Genomic DNA, 20,410 nt, shown 5'->3' with positions numbered 1-20,410 from the left:
GTCACGCAATTTTTTTTGGCATGCGTTTTTGCGCACATAAATTTGCATGTTAAAACGCTCATCTGACGGAGCCCTTAAGGGGTTAATGTCCAGTGCATCTTCCCAATAGCTGACTATGCCTGCGCCCGTTTTTGATTCAATTGCCACATAATTTAAGGACCAATAAGACCAGAGTTTCTGCATCCTAATTTTTGGCATTTTTAGGGCTCAGTCAGACGGGGATTTTTTATATTTCCGCACGTAAAAAAATGCGTGACCGCGTCCATGGACACCCACATGTTCTATCCTTCGTAGGTGTGAATTTTATGCGCATGTAAAAAACGGACATGTGACCGCTGCCATTGGAAAGCATTGTTCTATATAAATGCGAATCGCAAACGCAAAAAGCATGCGCCGCAAAAACCGCCCCTCTGACTGAGCCCTTAGCCCACCGAATATTTCTGAGTGTTCTAAAGATTGTATGTGACCCCTCCTGTAGACACGCGACCCCTCCTGCAGACACGTGACCCCTCCTGCAAACACGTGACCTTCCTCCTCCACCTGCATCTTTGCTGAATCAAGTCTTAGACCCCTCCTGTAGACACGTGACCCCTCCTGTAGACACGTGACCCCTCCTGCAGACACTCGACCCCTCCTGCAGACACTCGACCCCTCCTGCAGACACGTGACCCCTCCTGCAGACACGCCACCCCTCCTGTAGACACGTGACCCCTCCTGTACACACGTGACCCCTCCTGCAGACACTCGACCCCTCCTGCAGACACGTGACCCCTCCTGCAGACACGCCACCCCTCCTGTAGACACGTGACCCCTCCTGCAGACATGCGACCCCTCCTGCAGACATGCGACCCCTCCTGCAGACACGCGACCCCTCCTGCACATGCGACCCCTCCTGCAGACACGCGACCCCTCCTGCACATGCGACCCCTCCTGCAGACACGCGACCCCTCCTGCACATGCGACCCCTCCTGCAGACACGTGACCCCTCCTGTAGACACGTGACCTCCCTCCTGTAGACACGTGACCTCCCTCCTGTAGACACGTGACCCCTCCTGTACACACATGACCCCTCCTGCAGACACGTGACCCCTCCTGTAGACACGCGACCCCTCCTGCAGACACGCGACCCCTCCTGCAGACACGCGACCCCTCCTGCAGACACGCGACCCCTCCTGCACACACGTGACCTCCCTCCTGCAGACACGTGACCCCCCCTGCAGACACGTGACCCCTCCTGCAGACACGCGATCCCTCCTGCAGACACGTGGCCCCTCCTGCATACAAGTGACCCCTCCTGCAGACACGTGACCCCTCCTGCAGACACGCGACCCCTCCTGCAGACACGCGACCCCTCCTGCAGACACGTGACCCCTCCTGCAGACACGTGACCCCTTCTGCAGACACGTGACCCCCTCCTGCAGACACGTGACCCCTCCTGCAGACACGTGACCCCTCCTGCAGACACGTGGCCCCTCCTGCATACAAGTGACCCCTCCTGCATACAAGTGACCCCTCCTGCAGACACGTGACCCCTCCTGCAGACACGTGACCCCTCCTGCAGACACGCGATCCCTCCTGCAGACACGTGACCCCTCCTGCAGACACGTGACCCCTCCTGTAGACACGTGACCCCTCCTGCAGACACGTGACCCCCTCCTGCAGACACGTGACCCCTCCTGCAGACACGTGACCCCTCCTGTAGACACGCGACCCCTCCTGCAGACACGCGACCCCTCCTGCAGACACGTGACCTCCCTCCTCCACCTGCATCTTTGCTGAATCAAGTCTTAGATTGTATTTAGCTGATTGGGGTCTTCGGAGGCTCCAGAACATAAACACTTCCAACTATATTTCTGGTTTCCTGTGATTCCTGATGTCAGACAGCTCATGTAAAGCCAGCAGGGTTCCGCAGCGTTATCTGCGGCGCGGCTCCAGGTAACGTCTTCACGGCTCCGCAGCACATCTGCTCCCCTGGCCTCCCCTCTGCTGCTCTGATTATTCTTCTTGCTCGGTTTCGCAAAAAAAAAAGTTTTGTTATGTAAAACCATATTCCAAACATTGACCCGGCGCCCGAACATCTGCGCCGCTCACACCGAGGAGATAATGGGGGAATTGACAACAGGTTACTGCAAAGAAATCCTTGGATGGAGTCAGAGGAGAAGCTGGAAACAGCCAACAATTCTTCGATTTTCACAGTTGGGTCCTCCGGGGACGAGTTATATAAGGATTCACACTTCTGAGTGGCGTCATCCATTATTCCACATTCACGGGTCACATTAACATCCACTGCTTCACTTTCATGAAAGGAGAACGAATGGCACAAGAATGTATAAAGGAGGAATTAGTGGATTTGTAGATCTCAAGAACCTCCCAGCAGAATCACAAGGTAATGCAAGTTCATAGGGGCAAGACGCTGAAAAGACACTTTATTAGAGACCCCGGCCCTCTTCCCCTTCACACTCTCCTATATGGCAATGGGGGCCGTGACCACAGAGTGTAGCATTAAGTCACGTGACAAGTTTTCTGTGAATCCCCATTAGAAAATCCAGCAATCTGAGTGACTTCCAACGAGGCCGGTCATTGGTGGTACACTAGCCGGGGACGGGATTTCACTGAGGAAGGGGGGAGTGTTTCACGCAACAGTCTGGAGAGCATATCAAGAGTGTTGTGTTCGAGGAAAAGCATCCAGCGGAAGGGGATCCTGCAGACGGAACAACTTGTCGCTGAAAGGGGTCAGAGGAGGGTGTCAAGAATCCTTGAACAGGCAGTGCACAGTCAAGCAAATTGCAGCTGAAAACAACTTCTCGTCCTTACCACGGCTGGGCTATAACAGCAGACGGCCAGTTCAGGCTCTATTGTGTCTGAGAGAAACAGAAAGACGAAACTCCAGGGGGCAAAACAGTGCAAAAATTGTATCACTGAGAAGTGGAAAAATATCATCTGTTGCCCCATGCTGATGGGAGGTCAGAATATGGCAGAAGCATGGCATGACCCCTTCCTGTCAGCTGGACAGATCATGTCACACCGCCATCTAATCTGCAACAACGATGAGAAGTTTGCTGTCCGCAGGGGCCGATATTCCTGCAGAACGACTTCATCACCGAGTGGAACCTACATCATGATGAGTTGATGCAAATCTGAAGGCCAGTGCAGGTCCAACGCGCAACTAGATGGGGGTCTCTGGATGGGAGGAGGGCAAGAGTGTTTCTGTAGTCTGAGCAGGAGATGATGAGGGCATGCACTCTTATTTTCGATGACTCAAGGTTGCGGAAAAAACATATCGAAGAGATGCTTTCGAGTTGGAGATGGCAGGAGGTGGCAAGGGCTTATATGTATAGTTGGAAGAGGGCACAAACAAATATGACCCTGAGACAGCAGACCGGAGGGATTGGGAGCCGCTAACTGTTATTTAGGAGGAGAATAAGGAAGATGGAACCAATAGACTCTCTGGGACTTGGGAGAGCAAAAGGGTAACATCTGGGCGACATAGGAAGAGTTTGGTGTCATCTGCATAGAGGTGTTACTAGAAACCTACAGGTTCTAGAAGCTTAAAGTTCTTGGGTCCACCCATACTTTTGGCCTAGGTTCTAGACACGGTTCTAGGCCAAAGGTATAGACGGAGAAGAGTTAGGTGGTCCGAGCCTTGGGGGACACCAGAAGAGAGTGGGTGAGGTGAGGATGTGGTGTGCGAGGGGGAGACACCACACGTTCAGTTGGTGGGGTACGAGGAGGGTCGGGTAAGTAGACAATATACGGTCTATCAATTACTGTATGACAATACACCTTATAGGGGAGCCGACGGAAGGTAAAGCGCAAGCAAGCCCAGCCGTGGATGGTGATATAGAGTATGTTCACAGTCAGCAATACTCCAAGTTCCCTCCAATTTGGGGCATTACATGCTCTTCAGGGTCTTTGGACAACCCTTATGGGGACATAAAAAGAAATCACAGAACTCCATAGAAAAACTTTTAATGGGCCTTATCCCGTTGGGAGCGCCAAAAAATGGAGGACTTTTTTAAGTAATTGGGGTTGAGCCGCTCGGCTAATGTCATTTTATTATAGTCTTATTAATTGGAATTAAGACGTTGGAATACATTTCGGAGATCCCTTTTATAAGAAGGGATTTAAAATGAGTAATTGTGGAAGCCGGAGCGGCGGAGGCCGAGCCGAGACGCAACTGTATCATTAGCTGCCGAAACACTGAAAGTTGCCTTGAAAGCGCAGAAGCTCTGATCTCAGATCACAGCCGGCTCCTGCTAGGACTCTGCTGCTCTTGCAGGAAAACTACAAAGGTAGAAGCAACAATAAAACCGAAATCTCTCCGGATAATTGGATATAATATGATTTTATGCAGTAAGCATAACGGGCAGGAGAAAGGTCTACATGCATAGAGGGGGACGAACAGCAAGTCTAACACCGCTCTAAACCTGTCAAACACTAATGGTGTTCACTGAGGGCTTCATATGAGATTAGAAGAACACCGCTGCTTTCTTTCAGGAACAGCGCCACTCTTCACCATGGCTGTGTGTGGTATTGCAGCTCATCCCTAAATAAGATCAAGACCCTCATCTTCTTCTCTCTATGGAGGACCGAGTACAATCATGCATTACACAAATTGAACACCTACTGCTGGATTCTTGCACCTACAGATGATCACTAGTGGTCCCAGCAGCTGGAGATCAGTTTATGGATGGGGATCCTTCCAATAAAAGCAGACAGTTTAGTCGTCATTCAACTTTTTGCAGCACTGTGGCGCATATGTATTATAGTTTTCCGTCATGCATGCACCAAAATTGTGAGCCTTTGGGCTTTTACGCCAAGTCCACACACTTTTTTAAAAGGTGCGTGGCGCCTGTTAGGGGCGTGACAGGGTACATTTTCTATAATGTCTGCTGGGGGTTGGCATACATTATTGTAGAAACCTATGCCAGCTCTGAGCTGGTGTAGGTTGCCATCTGGCGCACGCCGCTGCATTTCCGCCAAGGCCTGCTACTTCTGCAAAATGTGGGCGGGGTCTAGCATTAAGGGGTGTGGCTGTACGTGTCTCGTCACACTTAGTATATTTTTTGCCAGAAACGCAGCTGGTGTAAGTCGCGATGTGGCAGATGCGACAAATCTATAAGGAGGCTCTTACTACATTTGTCACCCTTACGCCGCTGCATCGTTAACCTGTATGTGCAAAGCAAGTCTATGTAAATTTGCGCATTGCGTTTTGTATTGGCCGTTTTTTCTCACTTTTGAGGCGGATTGTGGATCCATGGCAATTTTTGCAAATTTCAGCCCACTCCGTTCTGCTGTTTTCTCTGACATTTTTCAATATAGGAAAAGAAAAACGTGAAAGAAGAAACGCGGCCACTAAAAACCGCCACCAAAAATGTCCGTAAACACACAGATATCATTCAAAAACTGCTAGAAAAAAGAATTGGGGAATGGATTAAAGACCGGTCCTTAGCTGACGAATTAAGATGCGCACACCCTGATTAATTTTGGCGCATCCTCTGCCGACTTTGAGCCACTTGTTAAAATCCATGACAGATTAAAGCTGCCGCCAACTAACGCTGTCATTTATGCCAGGTTCTAAAGCAAATTACAAAGGACCCGCCCATCCCCCATCCCGCCAAGACCCGCCTATTTTATTTTACTTTAAACTCTGCGATTGCAAAATGTGCGCACGATATGCAGAGAACAGGATTGTTCGCCTGCGCATATTTTACATAAACGTAGACTTTGCTGAAATCTTGGAATTTACCTGAAATGTTCTGTATTAATTTCGGCTTAAAATTGCGGCAAAATCCACATCGACCGCGACGTTTTACTGCCGCCGATCCGCACGTGGATTCAGCCCTTTTAATGGACAAAATCTGCATGCAGAATTCCAACATGTTTCCGTTCGTTTCTGCATCAAGAAGCGACACGATTTTCTGTGTCAGAATTGCGCACGCAGATTTTGCCCATTAAGGCCAACATGTTTCCACGTCAAGAAGTTTTATGTCACTTCTTGAAGCAAAAAAGCGATTTTCCGCGTTGGAATTCTGCACACGGATTTTGCTCATTGACGGCGCTAAATCCACACGAATTTACGGCAAAAACCACAGCGGACCGATGCGGATGATTACCGCGGTTTCGGGGCGGAATTCACACGGAAACTCCCACGGCGAATTCCAATGTGTGAACATCCCCTCTGGCGCAAGAGAGAGCGACCCACCGCTGTGATCAGCTCACATTTACAGGACTGATACATTGTAGCAAAACCGCAGCTTTGACTATTTGGCTTTATTCCTACTTGCATATTATTTTTTCGTCAGGCGGTCACGTCTCTTGTCAGCGAAATAAGGGCAATCTACTGGGCCAAAAGTACCAGAGCTTCCATGGAGCCCAAAATCAACAACTCGTCTATTATCAGCCTCTTGTATATTTATTATTAACCCCTTGTTTGTTTATTATTAACCCCTTGTTTGTTTATTATTAACGCCTTGTTTGTTTATTATTAACCCCGTTTTGTTTATTATTAACCCCTTGTTTGTTATCAGCCTCTTGTTTGTTTATTATTAACCCCTTGTTTGTTATCAGCCTCTTGTTTGTTTATTATTAACCCCTTGTTTGTTTATTATCAGCCTCTTGTTTATTAACCCCTTGTTTGTTTATTATTAACCCCTTGTTTATTATTAACCCCTTGTTTATTTATTATTAACCCCTTGTTTATTTATTATTAACCCCTTGTTTGTTATCAGCCTCTTGTTTGTTTATTATTAACCCCTTATTTGTTTATTATTAACCCCTTGTTTGTTATCAGCCTCTTGTTTGTTTATTATTAACCCCTTGTTTGTTTATTATCAGCCTCTTGTTTATTAACCTCTTGTTTGTTTATTATTAACCCCTTGTTGGTTTATTATTAACCCCTTGTTTGTTTATTATTAACCCCTTGTTTGTTTATTCCCTGTGTCCAGCACAGACGAAGGTGGATACATAAAGAGTCGGTGATTCTCCCGAGCCGCCTGGACTTTGCTTCACCACTTTATGTTCTTCGCACTTGTCTGATACAAAGTGACATTGTGCGGAGGATAATCACTTCAGTTGTGGGAAAGACATTACATTGTCTCCGCTCTGCTGTGCGGAAATTAATACATCTTGAAATATTCCCCCAAAACAGAGAAAACAAAAACAGATATGTATTTTGTAAAAACGCCGTAGCGAAAACCTCCTGTACCTCATTGTGATAATGGGGGGAGGGGTCCCGTCCGGTTAGAAGGTGAATCCCGGGATCTCCTGTCCGGCTGCGGCAGAACCCATATCGGTAGCGTCCCGGTATGAGACCCCCGGGATAAAGAAGGGGCCGCACACCGCTTGCAGGTTACAGCGCAGACCACCCTCACCGTGGGGGAGTCCCGCAGACGCTCCAAATAGACCGGTGGGATCCCCTCCCAGTTTCTGGCATTACATTTGTTTCCTAGAAGGTGGGAGGCAGCTTAACCCCTTAAGGACGGGGACCTTATTTTCTTCCATTTTTGTTTTTTCCTCCCCCCTTTTTAAAAAACTCATAACTCCTTTATTTATCCATCGCTGTCTGAGGCTTGTTTTTGGCGTGACGAGTTGTATTTTTTAGTGGTACCATAGAATGCACTGAAAAACTTTAAAAAAAATTTAAGTGGACTAAAATGGAAAAAAAAAACCTAAATCCCCCCATGTTTGGTGCGTCTGGTTTCTACGGCGCACAAACTGCAACAAAAACGACCTGATCCCTTTATTCCATGGGCCAATACAATGACCGCGATACCGGCCTTGGATAGCTTTTATTTGCTGGGTTACTTTTATTTTTTTCAAAGAAATTTAATTTTTACAATGATTTTCTTCTGACCGCCGGAACGTCGTTATTTTTTATTGTGCGCGGCTCGTTTTTGCGGGACGTTCTGTAGTTTCTATTGGTACCATTTTGGGATACATGTGACTTTTTGATGACTTTTTATTGCATTTTTCTTGGATACGAGGCTGATGAATCTGATGATGTTCACCCAGCGCGGTAAATAATCCATGACTTTGATAGATGGAACTTTTTACAGCGATAACAAATATACATTTTTGTTTTATTATTTAGATTCTTTTATTAGAAATATGACAAAGGGGCTTTTTTAATTTTTAGTGCTTTTCAGTTTTTTTAAGAAGTAGTAAAACTTTGTAATGCCATAGCTTGATAGGCACTTTGCAATGGCAGCCCTGGGGCCATTCAGAATGCCCCCCGGTTGCCATGACAACCTTACGGCAAGCCGCGATCTTATTGCAGGGGACCAAATGTGACCCCCAAACAGCGGTTGGGGCATTTAAATGCTGCTGTCAGAATAGACTGTGGCATTTAAAGGGTTACTATCTTAGATGAGTGGCGCGACATATCGGAGTTGTTGCGGGCACTGCGGAGATTCATCCACAGATCGGACCGTTCAGCCGCAGGGATCATACTTTCCTGTTCACTGAACAGAGCAGGAAAGCGGAACCCTGGGTGCAGGCTGGCACCACCCTAACACAGCTATACAGTGCCAAGATAAAAGCACCATGTGCCGCCCAAGTGCTGCCATGATATCCTGCACCAACAACAGCCGAATGCAATGCCAAAATGATACCATCATACAGTGCATAAATAACAGCGCCATACAACGCCCGGAGAATACGTCGCACCATACACAAATAACAACGCCATACAACGCCCGGAGAATACGTCGCACCATACACAAATAACAGCGCCATACAACGCTCGGAGAATACGTCGCACCATACACAAATAACAGCGCCATACAACGCTCGGAGAATACGTCGCACCATACACAAATAACAGCGCCATACAACGCCCGAAGAATACGACGCACCATACACAAATAACAGCGCCATACAACGCTCGGAGAATACGTCGCACCATACACAAATAACAGCGGCATACAACGCCCGAAGAATACATCGCACCATACACAAATAACAGCGCCATACAACGCCCGGAGAATACGTCGCACCATACACAAATAACAGCGCCATACAACGCTCGAAGAATACGTCGCACCATACACAAATAACAGCGCCATACAACGCTCGGAGAATACGTTGCACCATACACAAATAACAGCGCCATACAACGCTCGAAGAATACGTCGCACCATACACAAATAACAGCGTCATACAACGCCCGAAGAATACGTCGCACCATACACAAATAACAGCGCCATACAATGCCCGGAGAATACGTTGCACCATACACAAATAACAGCGCCATACAACGCTCGGAGAATACGACGCACCATACACAAATAACAGCGCCATACAACGCTCGGAGAATACGTTGCACCATACACAAATAACAGCGCCATACAATGCCCGGAGAATACGTCGCACCATACACAAATAACACCGCCATACAACGCCCGGAGAATACGTCGCATCATACACAAATAACAGCGCCATACAACGCTCGGAGAATACGTCGCACCATACACAAATAACAGCGGCATACAACGCCCGAAGAATACATCGCACCATACACAAATAACAGCGCCATACAACGCCCGGAGAATACGTCGCACCATACACAAATAACAGCGCCATACAACGCTCGAAGAATACGTCGCACCATACACAAATAACAGCGCCATACAACGCTCGGAGAATACGTTGCACCATACACAAATAACAGCGCCATACAACGCTCGAAGAATACGTCGCACCATACACAAATAACAGCGTCATACAACGCCCGAAGAATACGTCGCACCATACACAAATAACAGCGCCATACAATGCCCGGAGAATACGTTGCACCATACACAAATAACAGCGCCATACAACGCTCGGAGAATACGACGCACCATACACAAATAACAGCGCCATACAACGCTCGGAGAATACGTTGCACCATACACAAATAACAGCGCCATACAATGCCCGGAGAATACGTCGCACCATACACAAATAACACCGCCATACAACGCCCGGAGAATACGTCGCATCATACACAAATAACAGCGCCATACAACGCTCGGAGAATACGTCGCACCATACACAAATAACAGCGCCATACAACGCCCGAAGAATACGACGCACCATACACAAATAACAGCGCCATACAACGCTCGGAGAATACGTCGCACCATACACAAATAACAGCGGCATACAACGCCCGAAGAATACATCGCACCATACACAAATAACAGCGCCATACAACGCCCGGAGAATACGTCGCACCATACACAAATAACAGCGCCATACAACGCTCGAAGAATACGTCGCACCATACACAAATAACAGCGCCATACAACGCTCGGAGAATACGTTGCACCATACACAAATAACAGCGCCATACAACGCTCGAAGAATACGTCGCACCATACACAAATAACAGCGTCATACAACGCCCGAAGAATACGTCGCACCATACACAAATAACAGCGCCATACAATGCCCGGAGAATACGTTGCACCATACACAAATAACAGCGCCATACAACGCTCGGAGAATACGACGCACCATACACAAATAACAGCGCCATACAACGCTCGGAGAATACGTTGCACCATACACAAATAACAGCGCCATACAATGCCCGGAGAATACGTCGCACCATACACAAATAACACCGCCATACAACGCCCGGAGAATACGTCGCATCATACACAAATAACAGCGCCATACAACGCTCGGAGAATACGTCGCACCATACACAAATAACAGCGGCATACAACGCCCGAAGAATACATCGCACCATACACAAATAACAGCGCCATACAACGCCCGGAGAATACGTCGCACCATACACAAATAACAGCGCCATACAACGCTCGAAGAATACGTCGCACCATACACAAATAACAGCGCCATACAACGCTCGGAGAATACGTTGCACCATACACAAATAACAGCGCCATACAACGCTCGAAGAATACGTCGCACCATACACAAATAACAGCGTCATACAACGCCCGAAGAATACGTCGCACCATACACAAATAACAGCGCCATACAATGCCCGGAGAATACGTTGCACCATACACAAATAACAGCGCCATACAACGCTCGGAGAATACGACGCACCATACACAAATAACAGCGCCATACAACGCTCGGAGAATACGTTGCACCATACACAAATAACAGCGCCATACAATGCCCGGAGAATACGTCGCACCATACACAAATAACACCGCCATACAACGCCCGGAGAATACGTCGCATCATACACAAATAACAGCGCCATACAACGCTCGGAGAATACGTCGCACCATACACAAATAACAGCGCCATACAACGCTCGGAGAATACGTCGCACCATACACAAATAACAGCGCCATACAACGCTCGGAGAATACATCGCACCATACACAAATAACAGCGCCATACAACGCCCGGAGAATACGACGCACCATACACAAATAACAGCGCCATACAATGCCCGGAGAATACGTCGCACCATACACAAATAACAGCGCCATACAACGCTCGAAGAATACGTCGCACCATACACAAATAACAGCGCCATACAACGCTCGGAGAATACGTCGCACCATACACAAATAACAGCGCCATACAACGCTCGAAGAATACGTCGCACCATACACAAATAACGCCATACAACGCTCGGAGAATACGTCGCACCATACACAGATAACAGGGCCATACAACGCCCGGAGAATACGTCGCACCATACACAAATAACAGCGCCATACAACGCTCGGAGAATACGTCGCACCATGCACAAATAACAGCGCCATACAACGCTCGAAGAATACGTCGCACCATACACAAATTACAGCGCCATACAACGCTCAGAGAATACGTCGCACCATACACAAATAACAGCGCCGTACAACGCCTGGAGAATACGTCGCACCATACACAAATAACAGCGCCATACAACGCCCGAAGAATACGTCGCACCATACACAAATAACAGCGGCATACAACGCTCGGAGAATACGTCGCACCATACACAAATAACAGCGCCATACAACGCTCGGAGAATACGTCGCACCATACACAAATAACAGCGCCATACAACGCTCGGAGAATACGTCGCACCATACACAAATAACAGCGCCATACAACGCTCGGAGAATACGTCGCATCATACACAAATAACAGCGCCATACAACGCTCGAAGAATACGTCACACCCTACAAAAATAACAGGGCCATACAACGCCCGGAGAATACGTCGCACCATACACAAATAACAGCGCCATACAACGCTCGAAGAATACGTCGCACCATACAAAAATAACAGCGCCGTACAACGCTCGAAGAATACGTCGCACCATACACAAATAACAGCGCCATACAACGCTCGGAGAATACGTCGCACCATACACAAATAACAGCGCCATACAACGCTCGGAGAATACGTCGCACCATACACAAATAACAGCGCCATACAACGCTCGGAGAATACGTCGCACCATACACAAATAACAGCGCCATACAACGCTCGAAGAATACGTCACACCCTACAAAAATAACAGGGCCATACAACGCCCGGAGAATACGTCGCACCATACACAAATAACAGCGCCATACAACGCTGGGAGAATACGTCGCACCATACACAAATAACAGCGTCATACAACGCTCGAAGAATACGTCGCACCATACACAAATAACAGCGCCATACAACGCTCGAAGAATACGTCACACCCTACAAAAATAACAGGGCCATACAACGCCCGGAGAATACGTCGCACCATACACAAATAACAGCGCCATACAACGCTCGGAGAATACGTCGCACCATACACAAATAACAGCGCCATACAACGCTCGGAGAATACGTCGCACCATACACAAATAACAGCGCCATACAACGCCCGGAGAATACGTCGCACCATACACAAATAACAGCGCCATACAACGCTCGGAGAATACGTCGCACCATACACAAATAACAGCGCCATACAACGCTCGGAGAATACGTCGCACCATACACAAATAACAGCGCCATACAACGCCCGGAGAATACGTCGCACCATACACAAATAACAGCGCCATACAACGCTCGGAGAATACGTCGCACCATACACAAATAACAGCGCCATACAACGCTCGGAGAATACGTCGCACCATACACAAATAACAGCGCCATACAACGCTCGGAGAATACGTCGCACCATACACAAATAACAGCGCCATACAACGCTCGGAGAATACGTCGCACCATACACAAATAACAGCGGCATACAACGCTCGAAGAATACGTCGCACCATACACAAATAACAGCGCCATACAACGCTCGAAGAATACGTCGCACCATACACAAATAACAGCGCCATACAACGCTCGGAGAATACGTCGCACCATACACAAATAACAGCGCCATACAACGCTCGAAGAATACGTCGCACCATACACAAATAACGCCATACAACGCTCGGAGAATACGTCGCACCATACACAAAGAACAGCGCCATACAACGCCCGGAGAATACGTCGCACCATACACAAATAACAGCGCCATACAACGCTCGGAGAATACGTCGCACCATACACAAATAACAGCGCCATACAACGCTCGAAGAATACGTCGCACCATACACAAATAACAGCGCCATACAACGCTCGGAGAATACGTCGCACCATACACAAATAACAGCGCCATACAACGCTCGAAGAATACGTCACACCCTACAAAAATAACAGGGCCATACAACGCCCGGAGAATACGTCGCACCATACACAAATAACAGCGCCATACAACGCTCGAAGAATACGTCGCACCATACAAAAATAACAGCGCCGTACAACGCTCGAAGAATACGTCGCACCATACACAAATAACAGCGTCATACAACGCTCGAAGAATACGTCGCACCATACACAAATAACAGCGCCATACAACGCTCGGAGAATACGTCGCACCATACACAAATAACAGCGCCATACAACGCTGGAAGAATACGTCGCACCATACACAAATAACAGCGCCATACAACGCTCGAAGTATACGTCACACCCTACAAAAATAACAGCGCCATACAACGCTCGGAGAATACGTCGCACCATACACAAATAACAGCGCCATACAACGCTGGGAGAATACGTCGCACCATACACAAATAACAGCACCGTACAACGCCCGGAGAATACGTCGCACCATACACAAATAACAGCGCCATACAACGCTCGGAGAATACGTCGCACCATACACAAATAACAGCGCCATACAACGCTCGGAGAATACGTCGCACCATACACAAATAACACCGCCATACAACGCCCGGAGAATACGTCGCACCATACACAAATAACAGCACCGTACAACGCACGAAGAATACGTCACACCCTACAAAAATAACAGCGCCATACAACGCCCGGAGAATACGTCGCACCATACACAAATAACAGCGCCATACAACGCTGGGAGAATACGTCGCACCATACACAAATAACAGCGCCATACAACGCTGGGAGAATACGTCGCACCATACACAAATAACAGCGCCATACAACGCTGGGAGAATACGTCGCACCATACACAAATAACAGCGCCATACAACGTCCGAAGAATACGTCGCACCATACACAGATAACAGCGCCATACAACGCTCGAAGAATACGTCGCACCATACACAAATAACAGCGCCGTAAAACGCTCGGAGAATACGTCGCACCATACACAAATAACAGCGCCATACAACGCTCGAAGAATACGTCGCACCATACACAAATAACAGCGCCGTAAAACGCTGGGAGAATACGTCGCACCATACACAAATAACAGCGCCGTACAACGCTCGGAGAATACGTCGCACCATACACAAATAACAGCGCCATACAACGCTGGGAGAATACGTCGCACCATACACAAATAACAGCGCCGTACAACGCTCGGAGAATACGTCGCACCATACACAAATAACAGCGCCATACAACGCTGGGAGAATACGTCGCACCATACACAAATAACAGCGCCATACAACGCCCGGAGAATACGTCGCACCATACACAAATAACAGCGCCATACAACGCTGGGAGAATACGTCGCACCATACACAAATAACAGCGCCATACAACGCTCGGAGAATACGTCGCACCATACACAGATAACAGCGCCATACAACGCTGGGAGAATACGTCGCACCATACACAAATAACAGCGCCATACAACGCTGGGAGAATACGTCGCACCATACACAAATAACAGCGCCATACAACGCTGGGAGAATACGTCGCACCATACACAAATAACAGCGCCATACAACGTCCGAAGAATACGTCGCACCATACACAAATAACAGCGCCATACAACGCTCGAAGAATACGTCGCACCATACACAAATAACAGCGCCGTACAACGCTGGGAGAATACGTCGCACCATACACAAATAACAGCGCCGTACAACGCTCGGAGAATACGTCGCACCATACACAAATAACAGCGCCATACAACGCTGGGAGAATACGTCGCACCATACACAAATAACAGCGCCATACAACGCCCGAAGAATACGTCGCACCATACACAAATAACAGCGCCATACAACGCCCGGAGAATACGTTGCACCATACACAAATAACAGCGTCATACAACGCCCGAAGAATACGTTGCACCATACACAAATAACAGCGCCATACAACACTCGGAGAATACGTCGCACCATACACAAATAACAGCGCCATACAACGCTCGGAGAATACGACGCACCATACACAAATAACAGCGTCATACAACGCCCGGAGAATACGTCGCACCATACACAGATAACAGCGCCATACAACGCTCGGAGAATAAGTCGCACCATACACAAATAACAGCGCCATACAACGCTCGGAGAATACGACGCACCATACACAAATAACAGCGTCATACAACGCCCGGAGAATACGTCGCACCATACACAGATAACAGCGCCATACAACGCTGGAAGAATACGTCGCACCATACACAAATAACAGCGCAGCACAACGCTCGGAGAATACGTCGCAGCGTTCACAAATAACAGCGCCGTACAACGCTTGGAGAATACGTCGCACCATACACAAATAACAGCGCCATACAACGCTCGGAGAATACGTCGCACCATACACAAATAACAGCGTCATACAACGCCTGGAGAATACGTCGCACCATACACAAATAACAGCGCCATACAACGCTCAGAGAATACATCGCACCATACACAAATAACAGCGCCATACAACGCACGGAGAATACGTCGCACCATACACAAATAACAGCGCCATACAACGCTCGGAGAATACGTCGCACCATACACAAATAACAGCGCCATACAACGCCCGAAGAATACGTCGCACCATACACAAATAACAGCGCCATACAACGCTCGGAGAATACGTCGCACCATACACAAATAACAGCGCCATACAACGCTCAGAGAATACATCGCACCATACACAAATAACAGCGCCATACAACGCTCGGAGAATACGTCGCACCATACACAAATAACAGCGCCATACAACGCTCGGAGAATACGTCGCACCATACACAAATAACAGCGCCATACAACGCCCGAAGAATACGTCGCACCATACACAGATAACAGCGCCATACAACGCTGGAAGAATACGTCGCACCATACACAAATAACAGCGCCATACAACGCCCGAAGAATACGTCGCACCATACACAAATAACAGCGCCGTACAACGCTTGGAGAATACGTCGCACCATACACAAATAACGCCATACAACGCTCGGAGAATACGTCGCACCATACACAAATAACAGCGCTGTACAACGCTGGAAGAATACGTCGCACCATACACAAATAACAGCGCCATACAACACTCGGAGAATACGTCGCACCGTACACAAATAACAGCGCCATACAACGCCCGAAGAATACGTCGCACCATACACAAATAACAGCGCCATACAACGCTCGGAGAATACGTCGCACCATACACAAATAACAGCGCCGTACAACGCTCGGAGAATACGTCGCACCATGCACAAATAACAGCGCCATACAACGCTCGGAGAATACGTCGCACCATACACAAATAACAGCGCCATACAACGCTCGAAGAATACATCGCACCATACACAAATAACACCGCCATACAACGCCCGGAGAATACGTCGCACCATACACAAATAACAGGGCCATACAACGCTCGGAGAATACGTCGCACCATACACAAATAACAGCGCTGTACAACGCTGGAAGAATACGTCGCACCATACACAAATAACAGCGGCATACAACGCTCGAAGAATACGTCGCACCATACACAAATAACAGCGTCATACAACGCCCGGAGAATACGTCGCACCATACACAAATAACAGCGCCATACAACGCCCGAAGAATACGTCGCACCATACACAAATAACAGCGCCATACAACGCTCAGAGAATACGTCGCACCATACACAAATAACAGCGCCATACAACGCTCGGAGAATACGTCGCACCATACACAAATAACAGCGGCATACAACGCCCGAAGAATACGTCGCACCATACACAAATAACAGCGCCATACAACGCCCGAAGAATACGTCGCACCATACACAAATAACAGCGTCATACAACGCCCGGAGAATACGTCGCACCATACACAAATAACAGCGCCATACAACGCCCGAAGAATACGTCGCACCATACACAAATAACAGCGCCATACAACGCTCAGAGAATACGTCGCACCATACACAAATAACAGCGCCATACAACGCTCGGAGAATACGTCGCACCATACACAAATAACAGCGGCATACAACGCCCGAAGAATACGTCGCACCATACACAAATAACAGCGGCATACAACGCTCGGAGAATACGTCGCACCATACACAAATAACAGCGCCATACAACGCCCGGAGAATACGTCGCACCATACACAAATAACAGCGCCATACAACGCTGGGAGAATACGTCGCACCATACACAAATAACAGCGGCATACAACGCTCGGAGAATACGTCGCACCATACACAAATAACAGCGCCATACAACGCCCGAAGAATACGTCGCACCATACACAAATAACAGCGCCATACAATGCTCGGAGAATACGTCGCACCATACACAAATAACAGCGCCATACAACGCTCAGAGAATACGTCGCACCATAAACAAATAACAGCGCCATACAACGCTCGGAGAATACGTCACACCATACACAAATAACAGCGCCATACAACGCTCGGAGAATACGTCGCACCATACACAAATAACAGCGCCATACAACGTTCGGAGAATACGTCGCACCATACACAAATAACAGCGCCATACAACGCTCGGAGAATACGTCGCACCATACACAAATAACAGCGCCATACAACGCCCGAAGAATACGTCGTACCATACACAAATAACAGGGCCATACAACGCTCGGAGAATACGTCGCACCATACACAAATAACAGCGCCATACAACGCCCGAAGAATACGTCGCACCATACACAAATAACAGCGCCATACAACGCCCGGAGAATACGTCGCACCATACACAAATAACAGCGCCATACAACGCTCGAAGAATACGTCGCACCATAAACAAATAACAGCGCCATACAACGCTGGGAGAATACGTCGCACCATACACAAATAACAGCGCCATACAACGCTCGGAGAATACGTCGCACCGTACACAAATAACAGGGCCATACAACGCTCGGAGAATACGTCGCACCATACACAAATAACAGCGCCATACAACGCTGGGAGAATACGTCGCACCATACACAAATAACAGCGCCATACAACGCTGGGAGAATACGTCGCACCATACACAAATAACAGCGGCATACAACGCCCGGAGAATACGTCGCACCATACACAAATAACAGCGCCATACAACGCCCGGAGAATACGTCGCACCATACACAAATAACAGCGCCATACAACGCCCGAAGAATACGTCACACCATACACAAATAACAGCGCCATACAACGCTGGGAGAATACGTCGCACCATACACAAATAACAGCGCCATACAACGCTCGGAGAATACGTCGCACCATACACAAATAACAGCGCCATACAACGCCCGAAGAATACGTCGCACCATACACAAATAACAGCGCCATACAACGCTCGGAGAATACGTCGCACCATACACAAATAACAGCGCCATACAACGCTCGGAGAATACGTCGCACCATACACAAATAACAGCGCCATACAACGCCCGAAGAATACGACGCACCATACACAAATAACAGCGCCATACAATGCTCGGAGAATACGTCGCACCATACACAAATAACAGCGCCATACAATGCTCGGAGAATACGTCACACCATACACAAATAACAGCGCCATACAACGCTCGGAGAATACGTCGCACCATACACAAATAACAGCGCCATACAACGTTCGGAGAATACGTCGCACCATACACAAATAACAGCGCCATACAACGCTCGGAGAATACGTCGCACCATACACAAATAACAGCGGCATACAACGCCCGGAGAATACGTCGCACCATACACAAATAACAGGGCCATACAACGCTCGGAGAATACGTCGCACCATACACAAAGAACAGCGCCATACAACGCTCGGAGAATACATCGCACCATACACAAATAACAGCGCCATACAACGCCCGAAGAATACGTCGCACCATACACAAATAACAGCGCCATACAACGCCCGGAGAATACGTCGCATCATACACAAATAACAGCGCCATACAACGCTCGGAGAATACGTCGCACCATACACAAATAACAGCGCCATACAACGCTCGGAGAATACGTCGCACCATACACAAATAACAGCGCCATACAACGCTCGGAGAATACGTCGCATCATACACAAATAACAGCGCCATACAACGCTCGGAGAATATGTCGCACCATACACAAATAACAGCACCGTACAACGCCCGGAGAATACGTCGCACCATACACAAATAACAGCGCCATACAACGCTCGAAGAATACGTCGCACCATAAACAAATAACAGCGCCATACAACGCTGGGAGAATACGTCGCACCGTACACAAATAACAGCGCCATACAACGCTCGGAGAATACGTCGCACCGTACACAAATAACAGGGCCATACAACGCTCGGAGAATACGTCGCACCATACACAAATAACAGCGCCATACAACGCTGGGAGAATACGTCGCAACATACACAAATAACAGCGCCATACAACGCTCGGAGAATACGTCGCACCATACACAAATAACAGCGCCATACAACGCCCGGAGAATACGTCGCACCATACACAAATAACAGTGCCATACAACGCCCGAAGAATACGTCGCACCATACACAAATAACAGCGCCATACAACGCTCGGAGAATACGTCGCACCATACACAAATAACAGCGCCATACAACGCTCGGAGAATACGTCGCATCATACACAAATAACAGCGCCATACAACGCTCGGAGAATACGTCGCACCATACACAAATAACAGCGCCATACAACGCTCGGAGAATACGTCGCATCA

The 20,410-nt window shown here is 48.2% G+C and overlaps 1 protein-coding gene across 3 annotated transcripts in view; it reads right to left on the bottom strand.

The window, feature by feature from the left end:
* Positions 1-20,410, bottom strand: part of SHISAL1 (shisa like 1) — a 134,163-nt gene that overhangs the window by 97,766 nt on the left and 15,987 nt on the right. Inside the window, exon 1 of one of the 3 annotated variants that reach the window (XM_066590192.1) lies at positions 7,208-7,300. The exons of the other annotated variants lie outside the window; for them this stretch is intronic. The gene's annotated coding sequence lies outside the window, so the exon portion shown is untranslated. Of the gene's footprint in view, positions 1-7,207; positions 7,301-20,410 lie in introns of those variants that run through there. 3 annotated transcript variants of the gene reach the window in all.

Source organism: Eleutherodactylus coqui, chromosome 2, assembly GCF_035609145.1.
Source record: "Eleutherodactylus coqui strain aEleCoq1 chromosome 2, aEleCoq1.hap1, whole genome shotgun sequence".
NCBI lineage: Eukaryota > Metazoa > Chordata > Amphibia > Anura > Eleutherodactylidae > Eleutherodactylus > Eleutherodactylus coqui.
Note: the sequence above shows the minus strand (reverse complement) of the source record. Positions and strands in the feature narration are given on the sequence as shown.